This window comes from Calonectris borealis, chromosome Z (genome assembly GCF_964195595.1).
Source record: "Calonectris borealis chromosome Z, bCalBor7.hap1.2, whole genome shotgun sequence".
Classification (NCBI taxonomy): Eukaryota; Metazoa; Chordata; class Aves; order Procellariiformes; family Procellariidae; genus Calonectris; species Calonectris borealis.
In genome coordinates, this window is record NC_134352.1 from 1,574,641 (window position 1) to 1,587,589 (window position 12,949).

At 41.6% G+C, this 12,949-nt stretch overlaps 1 protein-coding gene across 1 annotated transcript in view; it reads left to right on the plus strand.

Moving 5' to 3' along the window:
- The window catches only part of MCTP1 (multiple C2 and transmembrane domain containing 1), a 290,462-nt gene that overhangs the window by 235,862 nt on the left and 41,651 nt on the right, over positions 1 to 12,949 (plus strand). The window lies entirely within an intron of this gene.

Below are 12,949 nucleotides of genomic sequence, written 5' to 3' on the forward strand. Positions count from 1 at the left end.
ACATATCAGAAGTTGAAGTTGTATTCTATGCTGTGCAAATTTTCTAGTATCCAAGCCGCTTAAGGATTTTGCGTGTATTTTACTGCTGAGTCTTATGAATTTGATATTTGTATCAGTATTCATATCCCAAAAGCAGTGTGCTGTCTAGGACATTATGACCTGCATGGATAACTGGATAGGTGGAGTTAGGTAATTGGTCTCGGGGGGTAGTGGTCAATGGAGGCTGGTAACGAGTGGAGTTCCGCTGTGCACGAGGACCTGTCCTGTTTAACATCTCTCTCAGTGAGCTGTTGGGAGGTGGCAGAGCGCACTCCCATCAAGTTTTTTGGTCATACCAGGGGTGTGGGACCAGTTGATGCCCTGGATCTGCCAGTCAAAGAGACCTAGTTAGGCTGGAGGAATGAGCCGATAGGAACCTTACGAAATTCAAGAAGGGAAAGTGTGAATTCTTGCTCTTGGGGAGGAATAACTCATGGTACAGGCTGGGGATGGATTGCCTGGGGATCAGGTCTGCTGAATTGGGCCTGGGCGTCTTGGAAGACAGCAAGGTAAACATGAGCCGGCAGGAGAGAGCCCAGCACCCTGGGCTGCATTAACAGGAGCACAGCCGGTGGATTGAAGGCAGTGATTGTCCCCTCTGCTCAGCTCTTGCTAGACTGCATCTAGAATAGTGTCCAGTTTTGGGCACCCCAGTTCAAGAAAGATGTTGATCAGCTTGGGCGAGTTCAGTGGAGGGCCACCAAGATGGTGAGAGGGCTTGAGCACTTGCCCCTATAAGGAGAAGCTGAGGGAAGTGGGCTCGAAAGAGCCTGGAGACTAGAAGCTGACCTGAACAGCAGCCCTCCACTACCTACAAGAAGGTTATCAAGAAGATGGAGCTAGACCCTTCACAGTGATGTGTGGTGGAAGAGACAACAGGCATAATTTGAAGCAAAAGAGGTTCAGACTGGAGAACACTTTTTGCCGTGAGGATTGTTAAGCAGTGGAAGAGGTTGCCCAGGAAAGTCGTGCAGTTGCTGTTGGAAGTTTTCAGGACCTGACTGGGTAAAGCCCTGAGCAACCTGATCTGACCCTGCTTTGGGCAGGAGGTTGGAGGTCCCTTCCAGCCTGAGTGATCCCATGACCTAACGCCTAGCAACTGCAATGGTTATTCACCAGAGGAACCGACACAGCCCTGATCCTGGCACTAGTATTAGCTGTCTACATCACTAAGAGTGTTACACTTCCAAGGGTCATCTAAAATTAAGGGTAGGAATGATAGAGGTATTCCCTAATCCCAAAGGTTGTTACATTTATGAAAAAAGCCTAAGATCAAGATTTAAAAGATGCATTACTTAATCACAGCCCTTAGTCTCCTGCTGCCTGAAATGCTTAAAGCTTCTCAACCTGAAGACTTTACAGGTAACTGAAATCCCTTGTGAAAGGAGAGATTTCACTTGTGAGCTGCAATACACTTCATTTCTCTCTGAAATACCACCTGCCTGTGAAGATTAATTGGGTCATGTAACTTTTCTAACAAAATAATGAAGCTATTGATGGGCTCTCTGTTGAGGACACCAAATGCTGCTCTAAAAATGTTCCTGTTGCTGAGATTGCTTCAGACCAAGCTATACAGCTTGTATCAACCAGTCATGTTCTTCCCAAATATTTGGTATCTGTGCTGTTAATGACTATTTTTTGTTTAGGTTTTATAAGAAGTAAGTTGGGACCTCATTTTTAATGAACTGAGCTTGGTTATCATCATGATGAGCACCTGTCTTCTATGAAGTGATCTGCAGACTTGCTGGATGCCTTTCTAATTAACTCACAAATCTTCAGTAATATCACAAGTCCTTAGCTCAGGTCATTAGCACAGTATCATTAGATTAGGAGTCATTTAAATATTTCTGTTTTCCTATGCAGAGTGTAAATATTAACTAAATTAATTAAGCAGTGTTTCCTAGTGGCTAGAAAATGCTTCAGGATTCACATGATCCGGCTTCTGTTCCCAGGTCTCCAGGGTCTCCGTGTGTGCCTCAGTGAAATCATTGACTACTTACCGTATGAATATCGTCTATCTTTAGAAGTTACTTTGAAATCCTCAAGCTAATGATAAGACAAAAAGATAAATACATTTGTTAACTTTTCTTACTCAATTAACACTAAACAAGCGTAGTTGAAAACTGTCTGCACTTGATACTTGTGTGATGTCTGTGGAAAATACTTAAATTTGGGACCTTCAAATCTAGCTCAGAAGAGTTAGCTTCCATTGTAATATCCCTACAAGAAAACAGTTCTCAGTTGTGTCGCCATTCAGGCATTAGGGACCGCGCTCTTCCGCAGGTCGATGAAATAGCGGTCACCAAGTTGCTGTCCGGATGTGGCAGACGGGCCAGCCTTAACTCATCCTTGGTTGGCTATCGCTGTAGACAAGGTTTCGTCTGCTCTGTCCTCCTGGGCATCAGTTTCTCTGAAGTAGTTTGGAACTTATGTTCTTTGGAATAATTCACCTGCCAAATGGTCTGGGCTGCTCTGTCATAACATGAGCCTGCGCTGCTCGTTTGAGTGCGAGAATGATTATTTTGCCATTTACTCTGACTCCTAAGAAGTTAGATGTGCAAGTCCTTTCTTGAATTAAAAGTGCAATGAGGTTGGGGCGAGGGGGGGCCCCAAACGTATTTACTGATAGGAGATAAGTCTATTGGAAAGTCCGACAGAGAGGTGAAGTATTAGGCACTATTGCTGTCATGATTCAGCTGGACTCTGCAGGATTGATCATCACTGTGGTTTTTTTGAATACTGGCACAGACTTCAAAGAGAAGCATTGGATTCCCTATCTTTTATACATTTAGATCAAGATTAGTTGTGTTTCTGAAAGATAGGCTTTCATGAAATACAGACTCGTGCATTAAGTGTTGGTGTAAGCGCATGTAGATAGATGTAGATTTAGTGGACAGTTCTCTAAATGAACCTGTGAGAGTTCAGAACTGATCTAAAATGAATGAACTTCTGGCGTTGAGTCATGTGGCAGGTGTAAAAAATCGCAGAATAAATATTTACTTCCAGTATTAAGCAAGGAAAAAAATCACTAAAATAGCATTCTTAATGCTTTCGTCTGAATTTTGCAGTAACATTTTTGCCTGAAGCTTACCTAGCTGCTTTCTGCAAGGATCCTTGCACTTCCTTATGAGGTACTCCAAAATACCTGACCTCACGAAATAACTTATTTTTAGCACAACTGCCGTTCTCATCTTTAAACCATCACCACCTAAATGGATCTTTCCACTTTCCACTTTCTTTATTTTTTCTCCCTGCCTTTTTTCCAGCATCATTTTCACATCCTGAGGGAGAGGAGAGGATCAAAAGTTGCCACCTTTCCGTCCCCGCTGCCCTTGTCCCCTGCGCTGGATCCGTGCAGCGGGTTGCCAGCCCTGTGCCTGTGGCCGGTACGGGGAGCGGAGCACGGCGCGGTGACAGACCGCTCGGCATGCTCGGGGGGAGCGAGAGCGAAGGGCTGGCTTATTTCATAGCAGCCTTGACTCTCTGGGAGCCCCAAATCACATCTTACAATAGGTGGACGAACAGAAAAGTTCCTCCCACGCAGCTGTAATTGAAAGACTTCTAGATATATCCAGACTAACAGAAAGTATGCTGGGGTTTAAGCTTCTTTTCAGTCTTTTCAAGAAACTACTTAATATTTCACGTGTTGTATAAAAAACACTCACCTTTATAGCTTGAAGAAGACAGCAGCGCTGCTGTCTGGGGTCCTTTTTTCACTTCTGTTTCTAAGCAAAAGTCACAGTTATTAGAACTGCATGCAGTTAGTGGAAAAAAATCTTTTCCTTTTTCCTGCTTTTCTACTTCAGGCTGTGTTCTGACAGCCTGCTGGAGCTGTCTAACTTAAGGAATGGTCAGGTAATCCCTCAAAGTGATTAAAAATATTCGCACTCTCCAGCTGCTCTGGTCCCCCTTCCCTGAGATGAAACAGTTGATGCTGTGGCTGGAACGCGTCACGTTGCAAATGAAACCTGGTTTGCATAGTTACCAATTCATTTTTTTCCCTGTGCACGTAATCCTGACTTCCACAATCGAGACAAACTGTGACTGCCTCTCAGCTGTTGGGCCATACCGCCTAACTGCTGCAACAGGCACGTTGGATCTCCTGGGGTGACACTTGGAAGTTCTTGTTCTTCCTTGACTCAATAGGTGGCAGACAGGGAGCCCAGGAGGTCTGGAAGGGCTGGAAGAGGAGTGGACAGATCTGGCGGGTCAACAACCAGTTGTGCAGCTGTTATTGACAACAGGGACTTGGTTTTTACAACCGTAGGATCCTCCTTGAGGATTGAGGACTGCCAGGAAGAGGCAAGATCCACCTCACCAGGTGGGGCAAAATCTTCTTTCCCAGAAGGCTGGCCAACCTGATGAGGAGAGCATTAAACTAGAAATGATGGGGGAGGGAGGTGCTGATGACCCACAATCGAGTGAGGAAGTGGTGGTCTGAGTTGGCAAGCGAAGGTGAAGTGGACAGGACCAACCAAACAGGGCAGAGGGGGGCTGCCCCAGGTGTAGGCACACAAATAAGGAAATGTGGCTCTGGAAGAAGCTCTCGCACCCTTTCTGGGAAGCCAGCGTGCCAGGGGGTCTCTCCCTGAAGTGCCTGTACGTCAGTGTGCACAGCATAGGAGCCAGTCGGAGTTAAAAGGTCCACGTGCAGCTACATGCATGCATGATCACGGAGACATGGTGGGATTGCTCTCACCTCCATCGTGCAATGGATGTATACTGGATTTTTAGTCAGGACAGGCTGGGAAGGCAAGGAGGGGGAGTTGCACTTCAGCCCAGCAAAGGGAAGACGGTGAAGGGGTCAGAGCATCTGGCCTACACGGAGAGGCTGAGCAAGCTGGGACTGCTCTGCATGGAGAAGATGAGGCTCGGGGATCTTGACAACGTGTATGAATACCTGAAGGGAGCGGAAGAAGAGAGAGACAGGCACTTCTCAGTGGTGCCCAGTGACAGGACAGTATCAACAGGCACAAACCGAAATCCACAAAATTCCATCTGAACACAAGAAGGCACTTTTACTGTGAGTGTGGTCACACCCAGGACCAGGTTGCCCAGAGAGAATGTGGAGTCGCCATCCATGGAGATGTTCAAGACCTTACTGGACATGGTCCTGGGCAACGTGCTCAGAGGTGACCCTGCTTGAGTAGGGGGGTTGGACTTGATCTGTGCTTGAGTGGGGACTGATCTCAAGATGTCCCTGCCAACCGCTGCTGCTCTATGATTCTCTGACTGAAGATACTAATCCTTCTCTCCATTTGGTCTATTATTTGTTAGGTTTTTTCCCAAGCAATTTAAAATTTAATAGAAGAACAACGCACATGCCTGGAGTTACCTATGAATGTTCTTCTGCCATATATACCCCTATGGAGAAGAGGTTTAATCACTTCAGTTCACATCCTGCATTTATAGTTAATACTTAGAGCCTTTAAGGAAATATTAAATAGCTAATTTCCTCTTGAAGTTTCAAGTTGCACATGTCATTGCATAGAAAATGATGGTGAGCAGCTGGGAGTTAATGTGCCATACACAAATTCTTACGAATCTGTATAATAGAGTATATACACATATTATTAATCTTGTAAGAGTGATATAAAATGGCACAATACCTCTTTTAATTTCACTGGAGATTTTTTGCGAAGTAGGCTTTGATGACTTATGTTTCTAGAGTATATGTTTCTATTAAAAGTTAGAGCTGGACATGTTTAGGATGAAATTTTGAGACTAGAAGAAAAATAACTTTTGTTAAAGGCAACCTTTCATTTTGAGATTTTAACTCAAATTTTTTGAGTTTCTGTGGGTACTTTTAATATAGTCCTCCAATACGATATATATACTCAGATTTTTTATTTGTCTTTATGTGTCTTCTGGAAATTACCACATGAAGAAAAACAGAAGGGGGGATGGGAAGAAGGATGCTTACGAGTATATCCATCTCATTGGATTCCTTCTTTCCTCAAGAAAGGGTGGTAAGCATGACGAGCTTGAGTTGGTTGTGCAACCCCAGCTCAGTTGCAGCCAGACGAGCTTTTCTGCTTGAAGTCCAAATCCCTTTCTTCTGGGGGCAAGGCAACAGTCCCTGTCAGAGATTCTGGTGAATTTGTTGCTGCTCCTGTTTGGGACAGAGATTCAAAGTGAAAGCTGAGTTACCAAGCAAATAAACAGGGTTGTAACTTGATTTTTCTGTGTTTCTTCACATTATGGTCTTAAAGCGTGGAAGCATGAGTCCATAAAGTTCTTAGTTTGAAAGGGTTTCAGAGGGTTTCATCTGCAGCTGAATACCGGACAAACACCAAGTGCTTCAGATCCATTGCCTGTGCAGTACTGAGGGGGTTTGTGCTTGAAGTCCAGAAGTCCTCTTCTGCCAGGGAGCCAGCAGTGATTTCTGCTGAGGACTAAATTCTTGCTATGAATGTATGGCAAAAATAGATATAATTCTCCCTGTATTCTAGCTAGAGTGTCTGGAATATGTCATTTGCACAAGATGATACAAAAGGGGGTTGTCAGGTTGGCAAAAATTACAACTTGACTTTGTTTTGACTGTACCTTCCTGAGAGGTTTTGCCTCCGGTCTGATAGCAGCATCAGCAGCCACAAAATCTCCAAAACACAGGGCTGGTGGGAGAATATAGTTAGGCATAGAACAATTTGTGTGTAAGGCCTGATTTATGACACCTCTAAAAGTATGGAAAATACGGTTGTTTTTATAGAATTATTTTCAACGTTACGCAGAAAGGATTTTACCTTGTATTTTCTAACCCCGAACTAACGTTCTCCTCTGCACCTCGAAATAGAGAGTGAGCCAGGTGGCCATCAGCACATCACTCTGAACGGTGCAGCAACGTCCACGAGCTTTTCTTACGATGTGCAGCTTGCCTTACTTTTGCCAAATTAATCAGAATCGCAAACTTGCTCTCCACTTGTTATCATCAATAAAATGCTAGAAAGGCTTCTGCAAACAGGTCATCATCTGTTCGTGCGTTCAGTCTGGGTGCTATCAGAGCACAAAGACCACCGGCAACACGTGCCTGAATATTAAGAAGTCTGCTGAGAACCACTGCTGTCTTCATGCAGCTGTTTGTTCTTTCTATACTATCCATGTAGTCAGGGAGGAAAAATACACCATAGTGCCCCGCTACGGGACAGGGGTTCTTTTTAATAAATCAGAAAAGAAACATGAAAATGTCAGCTTAATCAAGCATTTAAATTTTATTAATCAAGTCTAATTTTTATGAGTACAAATAATCGCTGAAGCTGGACAAATTTGCTCTAGATTGCATCAGAAACATAATTTTAATATTTAATGGCCTGCTGAATTTAAATGGAGAATTATCTTTATGAAACATGCTCTTCATAATTTGCCATTAAATGAGAAATGAACAAATCAACATAAATCTTACATAAAGGTTATTTAACTAAATGTTGGTACTATAAATATTTTAAATGCATTATGCACTAATTTAACAGCCACACACTACACTATAAAGATAGAAGTTGGGCGGAAAGCGTTTCTCTCCTGCAGCATAATAGAATGTAATGCTGCAAGTGGCGATCCGGGCTACCGTTAAAAGAGGCTGCCTGCACTGCAATTACAATCCCTGCCTCAGAGGTTTACATACAGCATCAGCCTATGTAGTAACCCCTTGCTAAAACTTCGCGTGGCTCTTCTCATCCCAGTAGCAGTTACAAAAACCAAATGCACTACAGAATTGGAATATTTTGGCTGGTTTTGGTCACTGAAGACAAAACACCAAAACCAAAACCCCACCCTAGATATCTCCAGCATTTAAGAAACTTGGATTTTTTTCTGTCGTAAAGCAACTGATTTTTTCATTTAAATTTTGCCACATTTTTTCAAATATAGTCTTCCAATATTGTGAGCATCTAAAATAAAATTGAAGTTCACTGCACATAGAGGCCTTTTTTCTATGAGACTGTTTTAATGATTTTTTTTTTCACATTTTCATCAAGATTTACATGGCAACAAGATTCACTTGACAGGTTGTAGTGGCTATTATAAATAATCAATATTATATAAACTAACATCAGTTTAGTTTCTGGTAAAAATTCCCATAGTTATGTGAGATTTTTATTCATCTTCGATTTGGTTTTCTTTTGCTTTAGCACATGTTAACTCAGCCTACACTTTAAGGACTTTGGGATTGTACTGCAGTTTTAATGTATTTACCAAAATGTATCAATACCGGGGGGGTGGGGGGGGTGGGGGCGGAGGGAATGAACTGAGATTACAATAATATGTGTATTACATACCTTGTCACCTAAAATACGTAACACAGCTTTTTTCTACCAAAAAGCTTGTCAGCTCCAAATTTGAATGTAATAGACTGTGTCACACCCACAAGCTTAAAATTATTTGGATAAATGCTGTTTTATAAGAGAAGCGTATCTGGTCCTACTAGAATCTGAAAACTATTTGAAGAGAAGTGACAATAACAGTGAAAAACCAATATTGAGCCGTTGTGTTGTTAATAAGATAGTTTATCATGAGGTTTTGCCCAAGAATTCTAGCTCACAAAACTTTGTGAAGGTGTTATTTTTAGTAGTCCTGCGCAGTAAACTTGCCATTGATATTTAGTCAAGCAAAGAACATTTTTTTTCGTTCTGCTGAACTAAAAATGAAGCATTCTGTGAGAGATCTGTCATTTCAAGGGTACAGTACATGTTGAAGCCTTTAGGTGGAGACATACTTCAAATAAACTCCTAATATTCAGTTCACAGTGCATTGTGTAAATACAGGAAAGAGCTAAAATAAATGAGAACCAAATATTGAAAGAAATACAGAGAAAAAGGCCTACTGCTTGTGCCTTTTTTATGTTAAAAATGACTTAGTCTTAACCGCATTGGCAACTGAATGTTGGGGGCATAAAAAGCTGACAACAGGAAAAAGGTTACATGTTCTTGTATAATAAACTATATTTACTGCCCATGCATGTTGCCAAGAAATTTATTATACTGCAAATAAAAATTCTGTTGTTGACATTACAGAACTACATGTAATCAGTAGCATGCATCAAAAGGCATCTGATAGCCATATTAAAGTCTCATTTCCTATTAAGAATCAGACTAAATTACAACATGAGCGCTTCCCAGAATAAGCTAACAAAATGCATTCTGTAAGAAGAAATAATTGTATTTGAGTGTCTCTGTAAAAATCAGGAAGTATTTTAGCAGTAAAGTACTAATGCGTTTCTTTTTAGTCTGCTGTCTTCTGTACTGCAATATATTCAACCTTACTGGCAAGCTTATCACACTAATTATTATTACATCTAGTGGTTCAGTTATCTTGATGATTACTGCAGATTAAATACCCCAAGGTCAAAACATTAATAGTATAAATCAGGATCGGTTGTATTCCAGATATACTACACTATTAAATCAGATTCTGTTAATTTGATTTTTATTTTCCTTATAAATGTGGTATAAAAAAGGTGGACATTTTAATTAAGCTGTATCTCCTGTAGAGTTTCTCCTCGACAATTCCATGAGAGAGGCAGACGTCATGTTGTGAAAATGAGCACAAAACCACCGCTATAGCGGGCTTACTGACAGTGGACGTCTTTGCTTCGACTTCAAGTACTTGGAAATGACCTGAGAGGGCCCAAGTGGTTTTACGCATCCTTCTTGATCCATACACACCGCACAATTTTATATTACGCTTACACGTAAACACTGAATTGAAGGACACACAAACACACGGTACAGTTTACGTTGGGACAGTACGAATTAACATGAAATCCAAACAGTCCCGAACAGTATCACATTCATTGCACATCTGAAATGTGTTTAATTCGGAACCAAATCTCATTCTCTCTTTCATTTTGTCTTATGAATGTTAATACCTTTATGTGGAAATCCAAATGTCTGCAGATATTTTGATACCGTCACGTGATAGAGCATGAAAAGTGTTTTCTTTTGTTTGGCATTTGAACCCCCCTGTGTTTGAAGAACTACATCGAGTAAGATATAAGCAAATCTAGAGAGGTGCTAATGGGAGGCCGGGGGCTTGCTTCACATAAAAGAAGAATATTAAGGTAACGGGTTATCTGCAATCCAGTAGTGCCTCTCCTTTTATTTTTTCTTTATTTTGCATATTAGTGCAGAGCAGATATCTAGTATTGTTAACATGTAAAGACATCAAAGTATCTTCTGTGCAGGTGTTTCAGTTGGATCAGCCAAAAAAATTAGAACAGAAGACAATTCATGGAGTGACTTGCAGTTTGCACATTTCATATGAGAAACGGCAGGCTGATACCAAGAGAGAAGGACCTTTCATTAAAAGTGGTGTTAAGTTTCAGCGTGTCATTTTTCCACAGAGTCTTTCGGTCCAGGAGGTGTTTTAAAGTTCTCTCATGGGGTTTTGGTCAACATGCTTGTAAATAACTGGAATCCAACCATACTTTGCAGGTGTTGAGGCTAGAAGTCAAAATGAATTCTTTTCTCAGAAATCCTCTCCTGTTTTTTAGTCAATAGATCATTTTTAGAATAAATGCAAGTTGCACTTCATTGTCAGCTTCCTCAAAAGACCGCGTTCTAGCCCACGAACACCGGGGTTTTCTTCAACCTGCAAACGTGGTGGTTGTGGTTCCTTCTGGTGACCTGGTGTAGCCTAGCTGCTGCCGCAACCAAACATCTCCTACGGGTTACGAATCGTACAGTATTTGTAGAGTGAGTTCCTCAAAGAGGGTGGGAGTGGGCCAGGAATGATGGCAGTACGTAGGAATTAGATTGCATGTTCCTTCTCGTTAATGAGCTTTTAATAGGGCTATTTTGCACAGGAAGGATCTTACTTTGCAACATTTAAACGTCATCTGCTTACTGTTTGGCCATGAAGTAGCTGACATGCCGTATTTGAGACCATCTACGTGTGTTTTTTAAAATGTCATCTGTATTAGTATTGCATTCAAGGGACAGTACCAAGAAACAGGTTCTTTCAAGACCTTCTACCAGTATGCGGCATATAAGTCTGTGACAAGTGACATTACAGAAGGTCATGTCACTTTTAACTGCTTGCATTAGATCTTTCTGATTTCCCCAGTGCCCTTCCTTTGTTTGATTAATACTACTTGATTTCAAGCAAGGTATCGGAAGGCATAATTTAGAGTGAGTATTCTAGGGGCAATCTAAGATTTTTGCCATAGAACTTTTAATAAAATAACTCTAATGTTTCATTTTATCTTCATATGCTTTTTCCTGTCCTCCCTCTCTCCCCTCTGCTTCCTCCCCTGTCTCCTCCCTCCCCCCATCGTACCTCCCCCAGGTACAATGCTTGACATAGAGATCCAAATAACTACTGCGTTCCTTCAAACCAAAGCAGCACATGGGCACTTTATTTGAATAGCAACGAGGCAGAATCGAAGGAGAAAAAATTCCATTGTGCATTTTTTCCCTACAGCATTCTTACTGCAATGTTAAACTGAAATCTGTTGCTCAGATTCACTGTACCTCTCTTGAACAGCCTTGCTTTGTTCTGCAGAAACAGATTGTACTTCAGTATAGGGCTTTTGTAAGGCTTCGGCGTACCTATTCTTCATATATCGTAGGATTATGAAGAATCTACGTTTGTTGTTTTAATTTGTGTCAAAGTTCTGAAAGCACTTGTTTTGGTGGTTTAAAAAATTGTGTTATTGTGTCTGTATTGTCTGAATGTTCATGGGTTTTTTTCCTTTTAACTCTCCCTTTTGGATTTCAAGACAAGTGAAAGCATGAGCTAAGTTTCGTATACTTTAAAGAATCATTTATGCATCGTGGGCATAGGAGCACTTTTACTACATTTTATTTTGCTACAGTAATTGAATTCTGTTTTCCTTTCCCGACAATTCAATACTCTAAAGCTCAATGTAATTGATGATATGACTAACCTAGAACAAGAGCATAGACTGGTAGTGGCTTTTGAATTAAAAAATGGGATGGAGGAGCTGGAAATCTGGGCTCAGTCCTGGGCTTCAAGTGATTTCAAAGGACTTTTTATGTCCTTTGAGCAAGTTAAAATTCTTCTATAGAAGCTTGTAAAGTAGTTTGAGATCATTAGATGGGGAAGAAAAAAAAATGTGAGTTTGAAGTATTATTATCCGGATAATTTAGAATGGGTATTGTCATGCAAGTGATTTCAGTGAGGTGCCATCATTTGCAACAATTTTAGAGGTTTCCAATTCAACTAATAGTCTCCGTGCTAACTTTAGCGCTAATGTGAGATAGGCATTCTGCTGTTCAGTCCTATCAAGACAAGGAATTTCTGGATGTACATAAAAGAGATCTTTAAGTGTCTGGGGAATATTAATGTTGAAAAGTAAGAGAGCTAGTGAGTTTAGTCAGCTCCAGGCGTAGGCAGTATCTGAGTCAACAGATTCAGGTTTATACCTTGGGCTTTAGTCACCTAATGATGTAATTACAGACTTTTGTGTGTGTGGCAAAACTGATTTAAGAGGGTTTCCATCTCGCTGCAGCCTTTAACAGCTTGTTTTCGCCCTCTCTTCTCAGTTCGCCTCGGTAGAGCTGATGCCAGTGTTTCTGGAGCTGTCCTGTAAACTGAAACCATCCGCATCAAAAGTTTTGGGGTGGGTTTTTTTGAAGGACTCGATCAGTCCAGTGATGTGGTTTACAGCTCAGCTCCCCAAACACTCGGAACAGCCCAGGGAAGATGACAGTGAGCTACCGAGAGAGCAGAGGAACAAGGAGCTGATCCAGGTGCGTGGGAAACTGAGAATGCCTTTGCTTCCACAGAGAGGTCCGTGAAGATAGGACCTCTCCGACACCTCCAAATGGGATGGTAAAGTGACGTACTGAGCTAAGCAGGAGCTGACAAGCATTTCGACAACAAGTTCTCAACGTTTCCCTTCCCCAGTGCTGAGAAGTGTGACCATCCCAAACTTCTGGGCACTGTCTCCAATCCC